Genomic DNA, 17,792 nt, shown 5'->3' with positions numbered 1-17,792 from the left:
TTTTAAAAACTCAGGACTTTATCTGTTTATTGTGGGACATGATGATTCTTTACTTTCCTTAACTGCAACACCCTAGAAGTGTCCGGCTGGCCAAAAGAAGGCCCAGAGCATTCAAATTTAATTCTTGATTCAGCCTTCTAGATTACTTTGTTTGAGAGAGTCCTAGATCCCAAGGACAATGACTACTTAGTCAAGTACACTGCTTGCCAAGTCCCTCTATAGTGGGCCAAAGTGAGATCATAATGGAACTCTGTAAATTTTTAAAAATTTCCTTGTCCCTGAACTGACCACTCCAGATGAAAGATCTTCAAGTGAGTGTAGGGAACGACTTGGAAAAGGGTGAAGTTATACCTGCTGGAACCGGACCACTCTGACTTTTGCGGCAAAAGAGAGGGAAACACCTCAGTGAGATGTTTTAGACCCAGGGAAGTCTGAGGGAGGGAGGAATGTTAATGATCTCTTTAAGATTCACCCCAAAGCCTTGCTCAAAGAAGGAAAGCACTCTGGAGCAATTCTCCCAAACCCTGAAGGCACATTAAATTTAACTGACTGCTGGGTTTTCCACCCCCTGACAGAGTTCGCTGACCATGATTTGATCACCATTCATCTTAATCTTACTGAGATGCCTATCAGAAGCAGCAGCGGATGGCTCCCAGCCTCTGTACTTACCACACAAAACATGTCAACGCCTCCAGATGTTCTCCCAACACCGATTCCCATAGCCATAACGGAGTCAGTCTGTGAGGGGGATGAAATCCACTTCGCCAGAGACACGGACAAACAGGTCAGTTTGGACCGCCTGAGGGCTCCCGGAAGGCCGTAGTGTACAGCAGTTTTGCGGCCGGGCATGCGCGGTTCACTGCCCCGTTTTGGCTTCAGGCAGTCCCTCCAGCGCACAGTTTTGGGCCAGAGCCAGTCGGCAGCTCCACATCCCGCCGCAGGGCCTCTGGAGCACAGCGCGCTGAAGCGTTATGACTCTGACTGTGGAAGGTCCAGGAGTCCACGAGCACTGGAGATTGCGTGATAGAGACTGTGAGCCAACCTCCTTACTGACCAGTCTGGGAGGGGCACGGGGCGCTCAGGTGTTTCTCCTGCCAGTACTCGGCTGCCCCTGTAAATGGCCTGAAGTCCCAGGAGATGGGGCTTCCTGTGGGAAGTGAGGTTGTGGCTGCAATGCCTGAGGCCTGATTCCTCCATTCTCTGAACCACCCCTGATCCTCAGTGGATCCCAGCCCATCTTCTCCCTACTCTTCTATGGGGACTGCACTTAATCCAAAATCAAGGGATTGATTCATGTATTTGAAATGAACTATTACCCTAGAAGTCATGTTGGAGGCCCCATCAACCTGTACCCTCAACTGATATGCGTCACACTTGAGAGGCCCTAACAATTGAAGAACTGACTTTCTTTTCAGAGTGACCACATGCATGATCAGGACTGTGCTTTTTGCGTGGGAGAGCAGGTATTAACTTGCCTCCCTATTGAAAACATGATGATTTGCTTCTTAGATGGGGTTGTAGAGATCTTCAGGTATTTACATAACCACTATCAGTAGCTCATGACTGGAAAGCTCTCCCCAAAACGAGGCTATCCTTGGCTATTTAGGCACGCTTTCTGGAAAGAAAACTAACACACTATTCATGTGGATCCTATGGGCAGTTATTCTTATAATGGGCATCATCCAATTTAAAAGGTGTAATGGAATTTGTCCCTGATTTTAGATGACATTTTCAGCTATAGGACTAGAAGGCATTCAGGTCGGTCTCAACTTGTTATCCAGGATTGCTATGAATGATGGAATTGTCTTAGAACTTCCTCTTTGTAGGCCAAGGTAGAGTCCAGGCAATTGTTAAATAACCTTCTCATTGTGGATTAATGCCTTGGGAAAGGTGGGAAGGTCAGTACAGAAATTTAAGGAGAAAGTCCAATGGCTTTTTAAGGTAGACTGGTGCTTTATGGGATTTATTCAGTTGCTTTTGTCTAGGACATTGAGGGGATGGTTGAGGTCAGTACTCAAGTTGGCCTCATCTTACTACTTAGAGACCTATTGACAGAGGCCTGAATTAAATGTTGTATGAGACAATTGAACAGATACGATCTCAGTCTCTGTAGAACAGACTAATCAGAATGGTTGACCAAGTGGCATGCTCATGAGACAATGCTCCATGTATCTCTCATGTTTCATGTTTATTCATTTCTTGTAAACAAGACGCTAATTGTGTCCTTCTTTTGGTCATCTTTTCAAAGATGCAAACCGTGCATAGCCTTGGAAGATACAGTGTCTCCCTTCAGATGAAAAGATAAGCATGCTTACTCTCTAGTATGATGAAGATGATGTCCTCCTTCGGAGAAGAGGGTAAGCATGTTTATTCCCCCCTAAAAGAGCCAGGTTCCCTAAGCTCAATATTTCTTTCCTGTAACACAGTCCGCAATATATGCTGGCAGCCATCTGTGCCCATCTCATCGTCTCTGCAGGACTTGAGGGCAAGGGGAACTCATGTCAGTGTACTCATGCTCATGTTGCTTTCTGTGCCGTGAGTAATAAAGTCCTTGGTCTCAGACCAGGAGTCTCGTGTTTTCAACCAACATCCATGAAAATGTGGCAGGCGAACACATTAGTTTGCATGTAGGGTAAAATGTCAGGCTTTTTACAATTTTGACACCCTGGGGTCATTTGTAGGCTACATATTTATCTTGAAAAATAACGTAATTAAATTGCACCTTTACTGAATATTTAAATACATTTCCTGCTGAGAATCTCTTACAACTGTGTGTCTGTGTATGTGTGTGTGTGTGTGTGTATAAATGGTAGCATTATCAGACTATGAGTTATAAAGTTACAGAATGCTTTCAAAATCTTAGACTCATCAATCAGTAATAACAAAAAAGCATACCTCACCCTTATATGGTGATAAAGTATTTAGTTACCTCATTAAGACTGAATGTTAATAATAATCTTTAATCTTTCCCCAGGCAACTTTGGTTAATATTAGAAGCTTTCTCTAGTTAAAACAACTTGATGGAAATTCCCAAGAAAGGGATAATGTTGGTATTTATACAGTTGTATTAAAATGAAGGTCAGGTTTTCAGCCAAAGATTCATTAGGAGCAGGCGGCTAGCCCTTGGAAACCTCCACTGCCTCAGATCCATTATAGAGCTGATTAGTAGCAGGAACTTTATGTAATGAGTCTCATTACCCCAATCTGCAGTGTATCCTCCCCCTTCACCGCCCCACAATCCACATATTTTGTTTCATAGAAATTGTCATTTTTTCTTGGTTGACTGCTAATTTGCTACAGTAATGAAAATGTTGCAAACTAAATGCCACTACCAGCACAGGATCCCATTTAAAGATAGTGACTATAGATTCTGTCTAGTAGTGGGACAACAGAGCACATAAGCAAGGCGTGTATGTCTAGAATTTCAATGATTAAGTCATCTTAGATGTAGAAGAGTGAAAGATAATTTTAGCCCTTCAGATGTCCTGGAAGGGAAAATGGAGAAGGGAGGATATTTTGTTAACAAGCTTTCATTTTTGCTAAATTAATATTCCCTGGAAGAACATGAAACACGAACATATACAATAGTCCTCTTGTACTCTTAGGATAAAGATGAAGGGTCACTTTCAATATGTTTCCATAATATCCTGTCCACGATCCAATCCAAAGAAAATACTTGACTGTATTATAATAATTTATTTACTTATTGCTTTGCTGTACTTGACAGTAATTGTCTCGGAAGCAGACAAGATGTCTTTTTTGCATTTTTATTTCAAGTCCAAGAGTTTGGCTTATAACAAATAGAAACTTGAGAATGGTTTTTGAATGAATGAATTCTTGATTGTAGAGAGGTATAACTTGTTTTATCCCCAGTGATTCCACTGACCTTGTACATTTCTGTCCATGAGGCTACATCAGATAGAGAGGGGGTGTAGGACAAAATGAAGGAAGAGCCTCAATAGCCATGTTGAGCTGAAAACAGCACTCCCCAAAAGATTTGCCGTGGGTACACAAAGCTGTAACCAAAAGGAAAGACTGACAACAACCACAACACAAAAAGATAAAAGCAAACCAGCCAACTAACAAAAACAGCAAAAAACCTGTAGTCTTTCCTATTCCCACTCCATCCAGAAGTTTAAAACCAGAGCCACAGGAATCACAATTTAAATGGAAGGACTGAAGCAATGTATTTGATCATTTTTGACTTAGGAGAAAAGGGAGGTGATGCACAGCACTTCGTATTTACTCGATGAGCACCCCGGATTTGAATATCCATAAACACAGGACTATCTCTGCCTTTTAGGGGCAGCTTCAGGGGAGACCCTCCTGGACAGGGCAAAATTAGCCTGACTCTGCCCACCACGGAGCTGAGCTGAAGAACCAGTCGATTAATAATCCCAGTTTCTCCCAGCTCATTAAAGACAAGAAGAGACAAGATCTCTCCTCTTTGGTCTTGACTGAAGAAAAAAAAAAAAAAAAAAATGAGGCTTGAGGGGAACTTTAACTAAGAATATGAGGCAAAACAAGGTGAAGAAAATTTAATATCAATAGAGTTTAAAAAAGTTATTTTCAGTAATTAACCATGATTTATTTAAAACAAAGATGATGTTATAAACACTTATGGCTAGGAATAAAAAATCCCTTCTGGGATTTCAGTTATACACATTCAGCTTTTTCATGTCTCATCCTCTTTTCTTATTTTCCATCCTTTTGTCTCTCTATAATTCAGTGCACCTATTGACCTGTTTTCCAGTTTACTAGTTCTTACTCTCATTTTAAATTAATCTGCTGTTAACCACATCCATGGAGCTTTTTGTTTCAGTTGAAATGTTTTTCAGTTCTAGAATTTATGTTTGGTTGTGTAGCATAGATTCTAGTTCACTGAAGAAAATCTCAAACTAGAAGTAAACAATCATCTTAAAATCAGTGAATCTAGGTATATTTTGGGACCTAAGACAAGGCTTTCACTCTCCAAAGCAGATGTCTGTTTCCTTTCTGGCGGGCATCTAAGGGCTCCAGCAATACTGAATCGACTGCAAATCACACATTAAAAACGTTTCCACTTCAGCCTCAGTTTCTGCAAAGCTGCTGCATTTCCAGTTCACCTTCACTTCCAGGTATAACTTGTAGGGTAAAAATTGCAATTGTGTGAATGTGCATGTGGCAGGGGTCGGGGGAAGGAGTGGCACAGGGAGTGGAGGCTGTTAGTCCTTTCTTTGGCAGTGTCCTCCTAACCCATGATAATATTGAAAGCTCTGCCCAGCATCTCTGTTTCTCAGTTGCCTCTTAGGCAATCTACAGATGCGTATAGTGCAAAAAGGTCCCCCAAAGCAGAACTCGTCTCTCTGGTTTCCGTCTTCTCCTGGATCCTGCCTGATATTTCTTCCTTGCCCCGTGAAGTGAAGCTTTCCAAAGTTTTCAGAGGGATTTTTAATTATTGGTCTACTCTTTAAGTAGAATCACCAAAATTGATGTTAGCAGAAGTCCTGAGTTAGATTTAAAAGCTAAATTTAAGATAATAAACTGAAGAATTGTAAAGCTTACTATTTACAATAATAATAGCATTCTCTCTGGGATATCATAAATGTTTAAATAAAACTGGACCAAGAACTATATGAAAGTGTACCAGTTTTCACTCGTGTCATAAATTTTCAAGATTTCACAGAGCCCACAAGGAAGGTGGCTTGGAGCAAGATGAATGGCTAAGGCTCCCTTGATTCAGTAAGAATAGCATTTCCTTTACATGTTCATACACATGAAAGTACCTTTGAAGAAAGGATTCTTCTGCTTAAAAATATAAAACTCAGTGATTTTTGCAGCGGTGTTACGAATTTCTAAGCTGCATAATGATGAGAAAATGTTTGTTTCATCACTGTTGTTCCATTATCTACCACAGTACTTTGCATGTTGGAGGTTCTCAATCAGTATTTATTTATTTATTTAAATTGTTTTATTGAGGTCATACTGGCTTAGAACATTGTGTATGTTTCAGGTATACATCACTGTATTTCAGTTTCTGCATAGACAGCATTGTGTTCACCACCAACAGTCCAGTTTTTATCTGTCACCATACATATGTGTCCTTTTACCCTCCCCTTGACCCCTTTCTTCTCTGGTAACCACTAATCTGTTCTCCTTATGTATGTGTTTGTGTGTTTATCTTCTACGTACGAATGAAATCATATGGTATTTGTCTTTCTCTGTCTGATTAATTTTGCTTAGTATAATACCCTTAAGATCCATCCATGCTGTCACAAATAGCACAGTTCTGTTTTCTTTTATGCCTGAGTAGTAGGTCATTATATGTGTGTGTGTGTATATATATATATACATCACATCTTCTTTATCCATTCATCTGTTGATGGGCACTTGGGTTGTTTCCACATCTTGGCCATTCTGACTAATGCTGCAGTGAACATAGGGGCAGATATATCTTTTTGACTTAGTGATTTCATGTTCTTTGGAAAAATACCCAGTAGTGAAATAGCTGGATCATATGGTATTTCTGTTTTTAATTTTTTGAGGAATCTCCGTACTGTTTTCCATAGTGGCTGCACCAGTTGGCACTACCACCAGCAGTGTTTGAGTGTTCCCTTTTTTCCACATTCTCTCCAACACTCGTTATTTCTTGTCTTGTTAATTATAGCCATTCTGATGGATGTGAGGTGATATCTCATTGCTTTTTTGATTTTCATTTCCCTAATAGTGATGTTGAACATCTTTTCATGTGCCTGTTGACCATCTGTATATCTTCTTTGGAAAAATGTCTGTTCATATCCTCTGCCCATTCAATCAATATTTATTGACTAAATGAATGGATTACTCTAGGAAATTTGAACTCAACATTGTAGTATCCTCAAAAACATATTGAAATAATTTATGGTATTTAATTTAATTATTGCTTTTCTATTCAAATTTTATTTAGTTAAAAAATCTTATTTTGATACACTTTACTGATATATAACTTGCATACTGTAAAGTTCACCTTTTTAAAACGTACAGTTCAATAGTTTTTAGTATATTTGCAGAGTTATGTAACCATCACCATAATCCAATTTTAGAACATTTTCATCACCCCATAAACAGACTTTGTACCCTTAAGCAGTCACTCCCTATTCCCTCCTCTGAACACTCACCCCTCATCCAACCCTAGGCAACTACTAATCTATTTTGTGTCATTCTAGATTTGCTATTTGGGCATTTCATGTAAATGGAATTATACGATATGTGGTCTTTTGTGATTTGCTTCCTTCACTTGTAATACTTTTGAGCTCATCCATGTTGTAGCGTGTATCATTATTTCATTCCTTTTTTATTGCTGAGTAATTTTCCATTGTATGGATATGTTACATTTTGTTTATCCATTCATCAGTTGGCACACATTTGGGAGACGCAAATCAAAACTACAATTAGATACTTCTTCAGACCCATCAGAATAGCTATAATAAAAAAGAGAGAACAACAAGTTTTGGTGAGGATGTGGAGAAATTGGAACCCTCATATACTGCTGGTGGAAATATACGATGATATAGACACTTTGGAGAACAGTTTGGCAGTTCTTCAAAATGTGAAATGTATAGTTACCATATTATTCAGCAGATCTATTCCTAGGTATCTACTCAAGAGAAATAACAATGTCAGTGCAAAACTTATGCACAAATATTCATTGCATCATTATTCATAATGGACAAACAAGTTGAAACAACCTATTTGGTCTGTTAATCTGCATAATATTTGATTTTTTGTACTTTAGATCTGTATTTTTTAGCTAGTACAGTTGCTATCATTTTTTTCCCCCAATTTTCTACTCTAAACTAGTTTTGGCTGATGATTAATCTAATGTGGCAGTGTTGGATTTTTTTTTTAATCTCCCAGTCTAAACCAGCCAGCAATATCACCTTCATCCATTTGGTGGCTATTCATAAGTATTTGCTGAGGATCCACTATGCATCAAGAACTATAGCAACTACATAAGATTCCAAATAAATCCAAGAATCCATTAAGTCATCCATCAGAATATCAGGCACGTAGTGGACACCTACTGAACATTTATTGAATTCATAAATGACTAAATGTACAAATATACAGCTCATGTCTTTAAGGGTTAGACAGAGATTTACAAAGGCAACTATGAGTATTACAAAGAAATGTGCAGGGTGCTATATAGCAACAGACATTTTAGTCATCCTCTCTTCTAAGACTCATGTCATTCTTTGCAGTAAATATGCTATTTCACAGTTTGAGATTCTTGTCCAGTTTCATTGTGATTCATAACTCACTCACTTCTTATTTTTCAGGTTTCACTTGTTTTTACATACTGTTTAATGGATTCCTGATAATTAACTTTACCTGAGGAGAAAGGTTAAAATGAGAAGGTGGCTTACGAGAAAACTTTTCTTATCCCTGTAATCCCGTGCTTCACCCTATCTCACATTTCGTTACTTCAGATTTTCTAAAGGCTAAATTTATTTTCCAGATTCATAAAAAATTAAGTTGCTTTTGAGAGGATCCTTCAGTGCAGGTACTAAAGGTTTTAATTAGCATGGAAATTACTTTAGAAATTAAATAGTAACAATGAACCAAAGGTCTTTAAAGTTAACTAGAAGCAAGTGTTTATGGCTTTTAGAAAACTTTACATCATGGCAAATGCCTAGGAACTAATTGGCTATCTTAAAACTGTAATTATTGTTTTCTGCTGAAATCATCTTCATTAAAATAATCTTCAAAGAGAGGAAAAATAACCATAATAGTCAATATTGTCTTTTCTAGTTTTTTTTAATACTACAAGATAATAGAAGCAATCAAACATTACCTTCGTTTTTCTTTCTTTGTCTAATCACTAGAGTAAATTTGATATTTAGCATTTCTTTGCTTGTCTTTATACTATTTCTACATTTGAATATTTGCAAAAGAAATAAACTGTATTTTGCAGAATACTTATCATTCCATAGTGTAATTTTTCATTCAAGATCATGTTTTTGAAATTTATCTATTCTGATATACATTGTATATCACTTGAACTCTATATATGGTTTACTGTAAAATATATTCTTTATTCATCAGTTTTTTTATTGTACTAAGTGATTCACAACTTTTGCTGTTACAAAAAATGCTCCAATGATCACACTTGTATATGTCAGTTTGGACAGGTGAATAAGAATTTTTCTAGGATCTTTACTCAGAACTGGATATGTTGATTCAGCTTCCAGTTTTATCAACTTCCAGTGTCCTATCCAAAAAATTTGTACAAATTCTGTTCCACTAGTATCATTTAAGCATATCTCAAATACTTATCGTACATTTTAGAGATTGCGAATTTTAAGTATGTGAAATGATTTCTCAAGGTTTTGATTTGCATTTTCCTAATTATTTATAAGGCTGAGCATCTTTTCATACAAAACTTCTCTTTTGGGTGAATTGTTCATTTTCTTTGTTCATCAATATCTTGAATTGTGTGTCTTTTTTTTTGTTTGTTTCTATTCATATGCAGGACAATAAATTGTCCAGGTCTGAGGCTTGTAATTTCACCTTGCTTGTGGTGACTGTGAAAAAAATGTTAAAATTAGTGTATTCAAATGAATCCATTCTTACTTGAATGTGTTGTGTTTTTCTCTACATTTTCATTAAGGACATAAAGTTGTCTTCTATATATATTTTTAGTTTCAGAGATTTGATCTTCATATTCAAGGCTGTTTCTGTTTGTAGGGCATATATCTATTGCAATTATTTTCCACAAAAACAGTCAGTTGTACCAGGATCACATTTTAAATAATTCACACTTTCTCCACTAATTTGAAAGGGCTCTCTTTGATGCACTCATTTGTTCATGCTTTGTAGTGGATTTTATTGGAAAATATTTTTGGACAATTATGTTGTTTTACTCTTTCCACGCAATTTTTCCCTCTCAATTTCATATAGGAAAATAATTTTAATCTGTTCCTTCCTAAAAGTTCTCCTTCCAAGTCATTTTCTTTTCTCATTGTGTTTACCAGGATATCTCTAACAATTTGTACAAAAGCAGTAATAGAAGGCATCCATATTATTTTCATTATTTTGATGTGAAAGCTTATAAAGTGTCATCAAGTACTAAAACTAATCCGGTTTTTGAAAAAACATATTTTATTTAAAAATATTTTATTTCTCACTTAATATGAAATCTACCCTCTTAACAACTTTTTAAGTTTACATTATGGTTGACAAGGTTGTTCAACAGATCTCTAGGGCTTATTATTCTTGCTTAACTGAAACTTTATACCCATTGATTCATAACTTTCCATTTACCCCTGCCCTCAGTCTCTGGAGACATTCCAGTCTTTTATCATGTCAGTATAGTGTATTCAGTGTTTATACATGATGTTGCATATTGCAGAATTTCCTTCTTTTTTTAGGGCTGAATAATATTCTATTGTATGTACATACCACATTTTCTTTATTCATCTCTTGATGAATGTGTAAATCATTTCCACATCTTGGCTGTTGTGAATAGTGCTTCAATGGACATAGGTGTGCAAATATCTCTCTGAGATCTGGGTTTCAATGCTTTTGGATTAAGTAATCAGAAGTGGGACTGCTGGAGCAGAGATGATAGCTCTATTTTAATTTTTTTAAGGAAACTCCATAGTGTTTTCCATAGTGGCTTCATCATTTTACATTCTCAACAGTAGTGTACAAGGGTTCCAGTTTCTCTATATCCACACCAACACTTGATGTCTTTTGTTTTTTGATATTAGCCATCCTGACAGGTTTGAGGTAACAACTCATTATGGTTTTGATTTGCATTTCTCTGACAATTAGTGACAGTGAGCATTCTTTTGATATACCTGTTGGCTATTTGTGTATTTTCTTTGGAGAAATGATTATTCAAGACCTTAGCCCATTTTTTAATCAGTTTCTTAAAATTTTTGTGCTATCGAGTTGTAGGAGTTCCTTATATTTTAGAGATTAATCTCTTATCAGATGCCTTTGATAATCTGGCAGGTTAAGCAATTCTCTTTTATTCTTAATTTCCTGATAATTTTTTTTATTAGAATTTAAGCTCCATGAGAGCAAGGAGAGTTTCTTTTATTTATACCACATACAGTGCCTAGAAGTGTGACTTCTTGATATAAAGTTGATCCATAATATATAGATGTTGATTGATTGACTAAATAGCCTTTAAGTTTTATTTAATGTTTTTCCCATCTGTTGAAATAATCATATATATTTTTCTCCTTTCATCTATTAAACTAGTCTTTTACAGAATTCTCTTTTCAAGTGTTGACCCATCTTCACTGTGAATTATTAAAATAAACACATTACTGGTGTGTGTATGTGTGTGTCTGCCACTTTGAATTAATGAGTGTGATGGCTACAACTCCATCTTGATGCATAAGGAAAATTGCCATATCCTATGGATGTAATAGCAGAAAGCTGTAAGCATATGGGTCCTTGATGACTGAAAATTGCCATACCATGCCTGAACTGCCTATAGTTTGAATTTTACATGAGCTTTTATCTTGCTTAAGGTATTGTACTTTGGGAGTTGGTTCCATGCTGCCAAGTATAATAAACTAACTACTCTGGAAATGAGGGGCTGAATGTAACAAAACCTAAAATAGATACATACATACATACGTACATGTGTGTGTATATATATATATATATATATATATATACGAACACAGAAAAATTGTGTTGGCTTAGTGGTTAAATATTAAGTATCAGAAATTCAGCGTGGGAGGCTAGAAAGCTGATGATCCTTGTTAGACTAAGGTAAAAGATTTGGTAAAATTGACTCATAATATTGAAAGCAAATTTGAAACCAACAAAGTTTTCAGCATTAGGAATAATATAAGGAAAGATTCAGAATATTGGTGTGTGCTGGTTACTTCTTGATACTTTTAGCAAAGCTCCCCAAAAGAGACAAATTTATTTGAGAAATAACCAGTGTACATACAACCGTGAAAGGGAGTACATCTTTTCTTATAATGACAATGTCTGCCTAAGGTCTGGAGACTAAAATCGTTGAGAACACCATCATTTCTAACCTTGAAGTGTTTGAAAATTCAGCAGCTTCAGAATCTCTCAGTGAATTACTTATAAGAAATGGCTTTGAAGCAGCAACATTAGCAGGATATTAAAATCAAGTGCTGCCATACAAAAGGTTAAGAGATTGCTGCCAGATTCAGGACTAAGAGTACAGGCTTCCAGTCAAAGCCAATAGTTCCATTTAGACTCAAGGTAGACTCCATCAGGTTGAGTAAGAGAGAGTGATAGGCAGAGTTTAGTTGCTTAAAACCAACATCTAGTCAATGTCACTATCAACTCAGGTACATCTAAGCTACATCATGTCATCCTGTGGAGAAGCAGGGCAAAGGGAACCAGTGTTGCTAAGATAATTCACGAGTAATTAAAATAACTCTCCTCTAATCTAGAGATGTATTTCCTGTCAGAATAAATGAATAAACATAGACATGGAAAACTTATCAAGGTCATATTTTCTTGAAGGCTTAAATTATGAGGTTGTTTTCCCCCATCAACTTATTAAGAACTCAGCAGCCCTCCAGAGAATCATATGCCTTTTTCCTATTCTTGTACTTTGAAACACTTTTTGTAAAAAATCTAATTTCATATTTAACTAAGTTACATTCGCATTAAAAAGAAGTATAATGTAGACTAGGTCTTTAAAAATTCATAACTGCACTTATGTTCAACGTTGCAACTCTGCCTAGCATGTGTTATGTGCTATGTATTATGCTGAACATGTAAACAGACTACCTCTTCTTCTTGCAACACTTTCCTATAAAATTCTACAATGATGTAAGTCTTTCTGGCTACTTTAATATTTATATGTACTTTTTTTCAATCTTGTGCTACCAAAGAAAGCATATATCCGTTCTGCAAAACCCTTTTTGCCTCCTAAAAACTGCTAGGCTCTCAAACTATACTAGCTCAGGTAGGATCCATAGACTTTATGACCCCCAAAATGGGCATTTCATACATGACCAAAGAGGAGGATACACAGGAGTATTAGATGGACTCATCTAGAAAATTAATCCAGCCATTTTGCTTCCAATTCCACCTGTCACAAGGCAAACTAGTCCTTTGTTACAGAACGAGAAGCTATAACTACCATGAGGTATTTGTAGCAGAGAGGATGTGCCAAGATGTGAAACTCAGAGCACCGCCATAACCAGAAAACATTCTCAATCTGCCATTGTTTGCTAGAGGCTTCACATTTTCCTATACTACATCATCTCAAAAAAAAAAAAAAACTTATGTAATTCACTATTCAGCTGAGGCATATGTTTATAGCAAGGGTAGTGCACAGTTGATATGAAGCTTGCACCACAGAAGAGGGTGAAATTATAAGACTTGGAGCTTAAACAGGGCAGTAGTGACATCTGCTGTTCCTCCACAAGAGAGGGACAAATAGACCTTTATTCTCTAAGATAAACACATCTTCTTTAGGGAGAGATGGTAAAGAGCTTACCTTGGAATGTAAGCACATGGCTCAGAAGGAGGTAAGAAAGTTGTCTCTAAGTTCATTACTTTAGAATATAAGCAAATGTCATGTCTGACACTCAATAATAAAGCCTGAACCATGCAGAAACTTAAAAAGTTTTGTGGCCAAACAGACTTCATTCATTTACGAAGGTTCATGAAATCCGATACCTCCCAGTTACATACAAATAAGCATTTAATTTTGAAAAGAGAAATGAAGTTCATTTGAACCAGGAATAAATGAAGATAGGATTGGTAAAGTTACAGATGGAGACATTATCGAAAGATACAAATGGTAGAAGACGGGAAGACTCTTTAATATGCTCACATATAAAGTACTCTTTAGCAGGATGTCTTAGTCAAAGTCAAAGTGAGTGAGAAAGAATTCCTCTTACTGAGGAATTGGAGAACAGTTGTATTATTTGGCTGCACTGGAAAATAAATTCCAGTAATAATGAGTAGAGGAGTTGTTCAGGATTGTTTTTATTGTAACTGAACTAGTTGAGTCTAGTTTTAACTGAAAAAGATTTTGTATTTGCATTTATCTAGCAAAACATATCTATTATTTCTGTATATTTGGATTAATTTTACTCCCATATAGAATCAGTATAATTAAATTAACAAAGTAAAAAGAGCATATATTCAACCTCTAATGAGAGACACATGCTAACCTATTTCCCTACACTATAAATATCTTGAGTCATAGGATAATGTTGTACTTGCACTATGAGTACAAGTTCGGTGAGGGAAACGTAAATCACTCTAAGTATTTTGAGTAAGAAGAGATTTTACATAGATAATTAGATACTAACAAAATTGTTTAAATGCCTTTAAGAGCAGCCAAAACTGTGTCTCCAGGATGAGTCCTGGAAAATTAAAACAGACTCACCTAGGAGTCTACTACCTATGAGACTGCAACACAAGTCATGAGATCAAGAAGATACACCTTTAGCTGCAATCCCAAAGCTGGAATTGAGAATCTTTCCTTCCTCTGCAGCTACAATTTCCTCTTAGCATCCAATTTTGAACTGGAACACCGTAGAAAAACTTTCATCTACTTGCTCAACAGAAGATAAGGAGCTAAAAAGAGCAGAGATGGCTTCCATTTCATTTCTGATTCCAAATCTTATGAGAATTGATCTAAGATGTAGACATTAGTTTTCATCTAGAATCCCATCTACAGAGAGTCTAGCATTCAGTTTTTAATATTTTAGCCTTTGCTGTATGTGAAGACACCTTATAAAACGATTGAATAATTCTACAAGAATGTAATTATCCACTAGAATGTAAATGTCATGAGAGCAGGAATTTCTGCCTATTTTGGACACGCCATATCCTCAACCTCAAGAACACTTTCTGGCTCACAGTAGACGCTCAATAAATATTTGTTGAATTAGTGATTTTCTTGAATCCCCAGTGTCTAGTAAATTATGTGGTAGACACTCACTAAATATTCAGTATTAGTTATTTTTAACCAAATTTTTGTTACTTTCTCAAAATCCACAGCAAAAACCCACAGGGAATGCATACACAGACAGAATTTTAAAACTAAACTGAGAGTATTATTCTGTTACCCATGTTAATGTATTTAATGTTTGGTTCTTTTATTTAATATCAATGATGCCTCAAAAGCAATTTCTCATATCCCTCATGTTTCCAATCCCTTTATTCATTTCTTTCCCTTCCAGTGTTACAATGTCCCTTGAACCTTTAATATGACCTCCCCCCTGCTAAATCCTATTTTAAGTATTCATCTCTCCTTCTGAATTCTTCTGATGTCTGATAACAACTCTTACTTTCACTCCGTGTACTCACCACTTTCAACACACCCCTCTCATTATGCATCGCTGCTTTGTACCACCTCATAATCTCAGATCTCCACTGGGGCTCCTACCTGCAGCCTATCACTGAGTCTTGACATTTCATTAAAGTGATACTGATCAGATAGCCTATGCTCTAGAAACAGGTACCATGTCGTTGTAGCCTCCTACTGTCCTATCAATAGGAGCTGACATTACATTAAGGGAAGACTTCACAGTCCAAAGTCTACTTTTTTGTTAAATATAATATGCAATCTATAGTGTAGTAGATTCTTTCATCTTATATCTTCAATGTGGTAATTTTAGACTAAAACTTCTTTGCTATTTTGGAGTGGTTCTTCAGATACCCAAGTACTCCAGAAAGTTCAAAGGAAACATCAAAGCGATATTTCCATTTCCTGAGGTCAGGAAACCATCTATATGCTATTAAATTAAATTTTGAGATATAGATTATCAAGCACGAATTTTATTAGGGAGTGTGCTCTTAGGGAACCAAGTGTGTAAGAGAAGAAAAGGAAGCAGATCTGGGTAGATGCAGCTGGATTGCAATATAGTCTAGATAAAGAAGGCACACAATCCCATGGAGCACTCTGAAGACAGGATCATCTTGCAGCATTGTTCTGCTCTGCAGAGAGGCGCACATACAGATCCATTTTACATCTTGTATTTATTTTCATCTAGTTTTCATAGTATCATACTATATCTTTGTTAACATTGATGCATTTACTTGAGTTGCTTTCCTGACTTTTCCTTTTTCTTTTTCCGGTTTTAAGGAGATATAGTGAATAATTTTTTTTTTAGAGATTTTTTTTTCATTTTTCTCCCCAAAGCACCCCTGGTACATAGTTGTATATTTTTAGTTGTGGGTCCTTCTAGTTGTGGCATGTGGGATGCCACCTCAGCATGGCTTGATGAGCGGTACCATGTCTGTGCCGAGGATCCAAACCGGTGAAACACTGGGCCACTGATGCAGAGCGCGCGAAATTAACCACTTGGCCATGGGGCCAGCCCCTGAAGTGAATACTTTTATGTGCCACCTAAATCTCTATTCAAAACTGAAAGACTTAATTCTCCAGTTGCTGGGACTGTCAGCAGACAACTCTTAGTTTTCAGTCCTTTTTGTAAATTCTTGTTAACTAGAGAGAGCTCCCTCACCCAACTTCCCTGGATTGTCTACCTCTAATGACTGTTCAGTGACAGAATATAAAGACTTCTCTTCCTTGTCCCAATGTAGGACCACCTCTGAAGAGCCGATCACAGCTTCAGAGCTCCCTGTTGGGTCATCTGAGGTCGTCATGAGAATAAATTACAACACTACTTTTTTTCTCCAATCTTCCCTCCCCCTCTTTCACAGATCTTTATCCCATAATAAATATCTTCCCAATAAATATCCTGCATACTAATGTCTGTCTCTGAGTTTGTTTTCCAGGGAATTCAATGTGCTAAAGATCAGAATGTTTTCAGACATGAAAAGCCCCTATGATTTGGCATGTACTGCTAAATAGAAGTAGTTAGTAAATAATTATGTTAAACAAGATTATAGCACTAAAAATAGAATTTGAAAACAAAATCTTATGATGAAATGCTAAACCAGATCACATAGACTAAAATTACCATAGAAATTCAGAGAAGGAGAAAATTATGGAAGGCTGTCAGATTCAGAGAGATTTTTATGGAAAACAAATATTGAACTCAGCCTTGATAAGTGGATAGGATTTTGATAGATGAAGAGAATGAAGAGCATTCCAAGCAAGGTGTACATTGCTGAAATGAGCAGTGAGTCTGGTGAATTTCCAGTATTCATTATCCATCAATCTGAGAGTGACTTGGTGGTACTTGGAAAGGTGGCAATCAAATAGCTCTTATTCAGTTGTTTTAAAGTATACTTTTATGATTTTTTTCCCTGAAAAGCCCTTAAGTTGATTGTGTCTCTTATCACAGTTTCTATGAAATCTTTAGATTTAATGAGCTTATTACTGGTTTAAGTAAGCCGCCACTGGAGAGCTGTCAACCTGAAATAATCTCACATGTTCTCATTTGAAGAACTCTCCCAGGGAACGGATGATCAAGGAAATGATTACCCTTAAAATAAAAGTGTTTAGAGAAATTCTAAAGGGAGAGTGTGTCCATACTCCTTTATCAGTATCATTTTCTCAGACTAGACCATGTCTTGAGCAATTAAGCCATAGCAAAATATATTCAGATTGACATTAAAACATGGGTAACGGGCAGAATCAGTTTTGACATGCTCTTTATAGATCAAGCTTCGGTATCTTAGGGAGTCCACATTTCCAAAGGGAAATTAATAAAACTATGTTATATCTTCAGGTACAGAAAAAGGGATCTAATGGGGCAATTCAATACTTGACATTTTTATTGTTACTTATGCTTGTTCCTTTCAAGATTTACAAAACAATAGGCACTCTTGTCAGGTTCTGTTTATTTTAAGACTCACAAAATTAGAGAGACTTTCCATTAGTAATAGTGGCT

Source organism: Equus asinus, chromosome 11 (assembly GCF_041296235.1).
Source record: "Equus asinus isolate D_3611 breed Donkey chromosome 11, EquAss-T2T_v2, whole genome shotgun sequence".
Taxonomy (NCBI): Eukaryota; Metazoa; Chordata; class Mammalia; order Perissodactyla; family Equidae; genus Equus; species Equus asinus.
Note: the sequence above shows the minus strand (reverse complement) of the source record.